The sequence below is a fragment of the Priapulus caudatus genome, unplaced genomic scaffold (genome assembly GCF_000485595.1).
Source record: "Priapulus caudatus unplaced genomic scaffold, Priapulus_caudatus-5.0.1 Scaffold249, whole genome shotgun sequence".
Taxonomy (NCBI): domain Eukaryota; kingdom Metazoa; phylum Priapulida; class Priapulimorpha; order Priapulimorphida; family Priapulidae; genus Priapulus; species Priapulus caudatus.
In genome coordinates this window covers 262339-268850 of record NW_014577310.1, presented here as the reverse complement: position 1 = coordinate 268850, position 6512 = coordinate 262339, and the positions used below count along the sequence as shown (strand labels likewise).

Genomic DNA, 6512 nt, shown 5'->3' with positions numbered 1-6512 from the left:
TCGTAGCTGCATAGATTACAGGTCAATTAATAAATAGTACAGTGGTGACAGGTCAATACATACATAGTCATACGAACATAGTCACTCACCTAACGTAGTCATGAATACAGTCGATTGATCTAAATAGTCATGTTGAGCAGTGGCAAATACATTACAGTAGTCATTTAGACATAGTCCATAGTCATAGATACAATCAATTAATAATAGTCGATGGTGACAGCCAATACATACATAGACTATAGTCACAGTCTATGCAATACATATAGTCTAGAATATAGTCAGTCAAAGCTACACACACCATGACAATCATAGTCATAGACACAGTCAACTACACACGCAATAAAATAAGTCAGTAGAAATAAACATTACAGTGTCAATACATAACATTGTAATCAAGCAGTGTATCAACGTAAGCATATGAGATCCTCATCTGTTGGCAAGCAACAGGCATATTCAATAAATCGGCAAAGAAGTAAGGTCTCTGCTGTAACGTTTCAAGCGTGCAGTGTACGCAGCAGTGAACATATCTCATAGCACCACAACTCACTTAGTATACACAAATATATAATATATAACATACACGTACGTTATCATAGCGTAACAGGACTAATAAATCAGAGGGGCGTAAGGGATGTCTCTGTAACACCACATTGCAGTGTAGTCAAGCATGGCCGGCCAGCATATCGACGACCTTCAGCAGCACTGCTGAGTGACGAGCAGCCCCAGCAGCAAATCTGAACGAGTGTGCTGAGACTGGGCAGGATAGATACGCGGAAGCTCGGACTCTAGTCTGCGAGACGTCGAGCAGCCCGCTTCAGGCAGCTCCGCAGGAGCAGCTGGACGAGAGCCGTCCGGCAGGCGTCAGTCTACACGCGAGGTGGATCGGGCAGGAAGTCGGCAGTTGTCCATAGGGGCCAACCAACAAGAGGTGCGTCACGGATTAAATAAGTATTGTGACTGTATTATCACTATTAGCTTATTGTACCGTATTAATAAAGGTGTACGTATTTATAGTGTATTATAGGGATATAGCCGGAAAGACTTTACGCGCCGACGTAGTAAAGGTCATGTGGTTTTAATTGTTTGCTAGTAAGTTCAGCGGCGTTAAGTTTGTAAAGTTCAGGGCTGTTCCTATATAGGTTAGAGAAAGTATTTATATTTATCCTTCATATTGTATTATAGATTATGACCTATATATTAACATATCAGTATTATAGGTACTGTATATCGTTATGTATCTATATGTAGTGGTTCTAGGGGTAAGCACTTGAATTGGAATTTCCTGCCGTGGCGGCAAGTACATGAATATCAGGCACTCTTTTGGCGTGGATTCCATTAGATCTGTGCCCTACAGTTCGTGCGTACATGTGTGTCTTTCTGCTTGTTCTGAAAGGTTGAATGATCCTGCAAGGCAACCTTGTTGTGAACTACAAGTCAGAAGGTGGCAGGACGGTTTGAGAAAGCCCAAGCGCACACCGCCGACTAATGCTTGAGAACTCGCGATCTTGGATGCCAGAGCAGCTTGGTGATATGAGGTAGAGATGACATCAGCGTCAACAGAGCGCAGAACACTGAAATCTGCAGAAGCTGTGTAGTAACCATGTGTGGAAGCATTAAAAAGCGACGGTTAGCTTTGTAGTGAAGGTTACTACGAAGTTAGCAGTTTACTTGTGGGAATGTGTAGCCAGCGGTTTCTTGATGTTACTAATAGATCGCTGAGTAAGTGCTCATGATACAATGTTGTTATAGAGACGTTGTCTCTGTTGTTGGTGTGTACTAAAAGACATTAACCAAAAATAAGATCTATCTGGCACGCGTAATCCTTGTGGTATCTGTCGTGTCAGTGGATGGAGTGATCGAGGTGCATCTGTCTGCGTATTGCATTAGTTCCCTTGGTGTGTAACGATGCTGGTCAGATGCGAGCACTATGGAATAACACTGAAAATATGAAAATTTGCTGATTCTTCTCGACCAGGTGGCGCAAGCGCGAGGAGATGGTTGGCAATAAGTGAGGCATGAGCAGTCTAAACTGCAGAAAGAGGCGCTGAGAAGCACGCACAGCCTGCACTCGTCGCCTCGAAGCAGCCAAGAAAAACATTCAGGTAGCGCGCCGCGGCGGCTCTGTCATCAAACCTGTGGCTAATCAGTTTCGGCTGGACAGGTGTATTGTGATAATATCAGGGCAGTAGGAAGTCACTCGCTATCGTACTTGGGATAAGTGACAGTAGGCGTAAGCCAGTCATGATTCATGTAAGATGCCTTGCCTATCGTATTGAGCACTTCAACTGAATTGTAAATTTTTTCAAAGTTATGAAAGTGTATTTGAGTCAGGCTGCGGCTTATACGTGGTGTGGTAGAGCTAGAATAAGACGAACTGGGTTGTGTGTGGTGCTGGTAGTGGTATAGCAAAACACTGCCATGAATTTCTCAGTGTGAGCGCGAGCTGTAGTGGCTTTTACCGAACACGTGAGGTCTGATAACTTGTTTAATAATGTTCAGCGCACTTACAAGTTAACAGACAGTCAGGAGTAATCTCGGTGTGGTGTGTGTGTGTGCGTGCGTGGTGCGTCGTGTGCGTGTGGGTAGCGTGCGTGTGTGCGTAGGCGTGCGTAGCGTGCCGTGCGGTGCGTGCGTGCGTGTGTGGCGTGCGTGCGTGGCATGCTTTTTTTGTAGCGTGTATATGTGTGTGCTGTGTGTGTGCGCGTGCATGCGTGCGTTAGCGTGCCTCTGCGCACGTGTGTGTGTGTGTGTGTGTGTTGTGTCGCGTGCATGTGCGTGCGTGCGTGCGTTGACGTGCTTTTGTTTGTTGTAAGGCGCGTTATATGCGTGCGGCGCCCATGCATAGCGTGCACGTGCAATCGCAATATCGCCGGGCGTTCTGCGTGCATCCCGTTCAGGCGTGGAGCTGAGGCATCGCTGTCAGAGCAACTGCAGAGCTATCGAGGCAAGACGCCGACGCAGCTCAAGGAGGCATCGGTCGGTCAGGCGGCTGAAGGAAGATCGCTTGCGGGGCGGGTGAGGGAGAGAGGCTGGCGAGCAGGCAGGCCCGCGCGAGGATGCGCATTAGACGCGGAGACGGAGGCCGCGTGCGAGAAGCCGTGCTCGTCGAACAGGTAACAAGCGAGAAAATGCTCCATTGCGAAACCAGCCACAGTTATATTTCGAACTTCGAACAGGAAAATGGCGAATTCACAGCTCAAAATCGCGTTAAAAATTGGCGATGCTGGCGCGGTTAAAATTCGAGAAACTGCGAGCAGGTGAGCACTGAATTTGCACAGCTCAAAAACTCAGCGTTAAAATTCGATGCTCGCGTTAAAATTGCGAAGAACTCGAGCAGGTGACACCTGATTTCACACTCAAAAACTCAGCGTTAAAAATGTCGATGGCTCTCGCGTTAAAATTGTGGGGAGGAGAAAAGAAGCGAAAGCCTGCGAGCAGGTGACACCGAATTTTCCACATTCAAAAACTCACGTTAAATATTCGATGCTTGCGTTAAAAATTCGAAGACTCAAGCAGGTGACACCAAATTCACACTCAAAAACTCAAGCGTTTAAAAATTTCGAGAAGCTCCGACAGGCAACACTGAAATACACACTCTTAATAAGCTTACGTTAAAAGTACGTAGTAGTTCACCAAGAAGAGTAGAAGAGAGGATTACTTTAAGAAGCTTTGTGTATATCTATTGATAAGCAGGTAAAACACCAAACTTCGCACTTGTGCCGCACGGCACGCAAACGCAGCGCACACACACACCAAGCGGCAGCGGCTGAGCGGCACGCACCGCACAGGCACGCACGCCAAGCGCAGACGCACACAACGACGCACGACACGCCTCACACACAATACCTGCGGGTTTAAATTCTAACACTACCGAGGCAGATAAGCAGCACTCGGCAATTAAACTCACTTGATATTTACATTAAGAACACTCAAAGCAGCTCACAACGCCTACAACGTCAACAATCTTGAGTGAGACAAAGATATCACTCGCGAAGAGAGAACAACGGTAGCAAATGAAATAGACATACAGACGACACAGACCGATAATAATCAGCCTGAATCTGTATAAAGCCACGCGTAGTGCGACTCGAGCTGCCATGACGTTCACTCTTTTACTGCTGTGCTCAAGTAAGAGCATGACGGCTATGAGTGTTAACCATTTTGACAGCTGCGTCGACTACGTGTGACGGCAGGAGATATTCGAGTCTGCCAGAGTTCAAATTTGACTAGGGATTGATGCGCATGCGTCATTGTAAAATATCACCCTCACAGTGTGTATGATGCGCGCGGTAGCCGCGATAAATTGTCTCGTATTATGAGTCCAATTTTATGGTAACTCATTATGTTAGCCTGAGAGGGGGGGAGCGATATATTGCTATCGATTTTCTTATGCTCTGAGTAAGCGAACTAGAGTCGAGATTCTAATGATTAGGTGGGCGCATCGGGCTTAACGTACCCGCAGGGTAACCTACTAAGCTAAGTATTTAACAATGAAAGCAGGTCTCGAGTATGCAGGCTACAACGCGTCTCACGCAACGACACCAATTAAATTGCGCAACTTGAATATAAGCAAACTTGTTCGGGCGTGTTTCGGCGTCTTGTTGCCATTTGTGAATGAACTTGTGAATGAACATTGTTTCGCATCAGCTGTGAGAGCGATAGTAAATCGACAAAACGAAACGTAAACATGAGGGCGCTCGCGTAAGACCACGGAAACACTAGCCGAGTCTAGCCGCCATGCGACAACGTGAAGGTTCACACTGACGTTAAAATTAACAACGAAAGATTTAGGCAGAGCTACTAAAGTAGGTTCACTACTTCCGCTAGGCAGATGTCATGCTCATTATAGCATCTTTTGTAGCGCTTGCTTTCGTGTATCACGCAGTTGATGCTCATATGTGCACTGTGTCACGAGGCTGTATGACTGAGTTGTTGGTGAGGACATTAGCACCAATGAATACATTAACCAGTGTGTGTATCCGCGCATGTATATATGCAAGTGTGAACGCATTGACTAATGTCTATGCTATGATTATATGCATGTGTGTATGTGTAGTAGTATGCATTGTGTGTATGTGTATACACACGAGCTCAGCACAAGCGTGTGCTCACTCCGATGCAGCATACTCACGCACACATATGCGCCACATGCTACAGTACTAAATCGATCGCTGATATATGCGTGTGTGTATGACCTGTATGTGTTATATACATGCGTGTGTGTTTGTAATCACAATTGACCAGTCGTGATATCGTAGGCTAGTATTAGACACGCGTGTACAAGTGTGATGACTGTATGTGTATATACTAGCACGTGCTCGTCGATATCGTGTATCACAGTAAGGAACTGAGCGCAGCGAGCGTGTGTATGTGTGTTATATGGCATGTGTGTATGTGGTATATAAGCGTGTGTGTGATGGTGTATATATGCGTGTGTGTATGTGTCAATCGAGATAGTGCGTGTGTGTATGTAATATATATAGTGCGTGTGTGTATGTGGTATATATGCGTGTGTGTACGCCATAACTAACACTAACACTAGCCGACTGAATACATCTCGATCAGTTAACATGCGTGTGATGTGTATATATGCGTGTGTGTATATGTGTGTACTAACATGTGTATGTGTATTGAGTGTTTCTTCTGTATTGCAACTGTCTAGCTGTATGGTGTCCTGTAGCGAATCTATTCCTCACTTAGAGATGGTTCCCCTGCGACACGATTGCCTTTTCTCATGGATGTCTTCACATTTACCGAGGCAACCCCGTGGCCATTAGTTTAGGTGCCTTCGCGTCTGGATAGCGCATGTTTTGTACGTGCTCATTGAGTTTCACAATCGAGAGTGGCTTAAGAATGCCAGACCAGATAGTTACTACTGAACTATAAGCCAGTATTGCACTATACCCTAAATCTAAAGTTAACAATAAGCCTAACATCTCCTGACTCTTCCTTTGTGGGTAAATAAAAGCCGAGGAGACGTAAGATTTCATGAAGAGTTGCCAACCCCGTTTTGATATAAGAAAAAGTAAACCTGTACATATTTCCTATAGGTAAGAACATGTTTCTAGTGAGGAAAAATAAATTTAATAACTATTCAAAAGAGTATTAAGGAGAGTATTACTGTAAGCAGCTTTTGTATGTGTTTATATATGATTTGATCTCAGGAAATGCTTATGCAACTGACCCAATTTGCTATTTAGCATCGTGGAATAAAACTACGCGTGTTGTGTACTCTGCAGATATTTATTTTTCTGTGTTCGAAAATACCGAGCACTGTGCATCGTATGTGCGTTTATGTAAGAGCGTCTGTGACCAAAAGGCCTACATTCTCCTCAGCATAGAAAAGTACTTTTAAAATCCACGAAATGTCGGCTTTCGTTCGACTGTTTATTGAAAACTTCATAGCTGAATGGCATCGAGTGATGAGCTTCTCGAACCCACACGGGGGTATGCGGCAGTAGATCTGTGTCTCGTAGAGACGCCCCCCCCCCTTTACACACGCAGGGTAGTGG

The 6512-nt window shown here is 45.2% G+C and overlaps 1 protein-coding gene across 1 annotated transcript in view; it reads left to right on the top strand.

The window, feature by feature from the left end:
* The window catches only part of LOC106808030 (myosin-4-like), a 44794-nt gene that overhangs the window by 17233 nt on the left and 21049 nt on the right, over nt 1–6512 (top strand). The window lies entirely within an intron of this gene.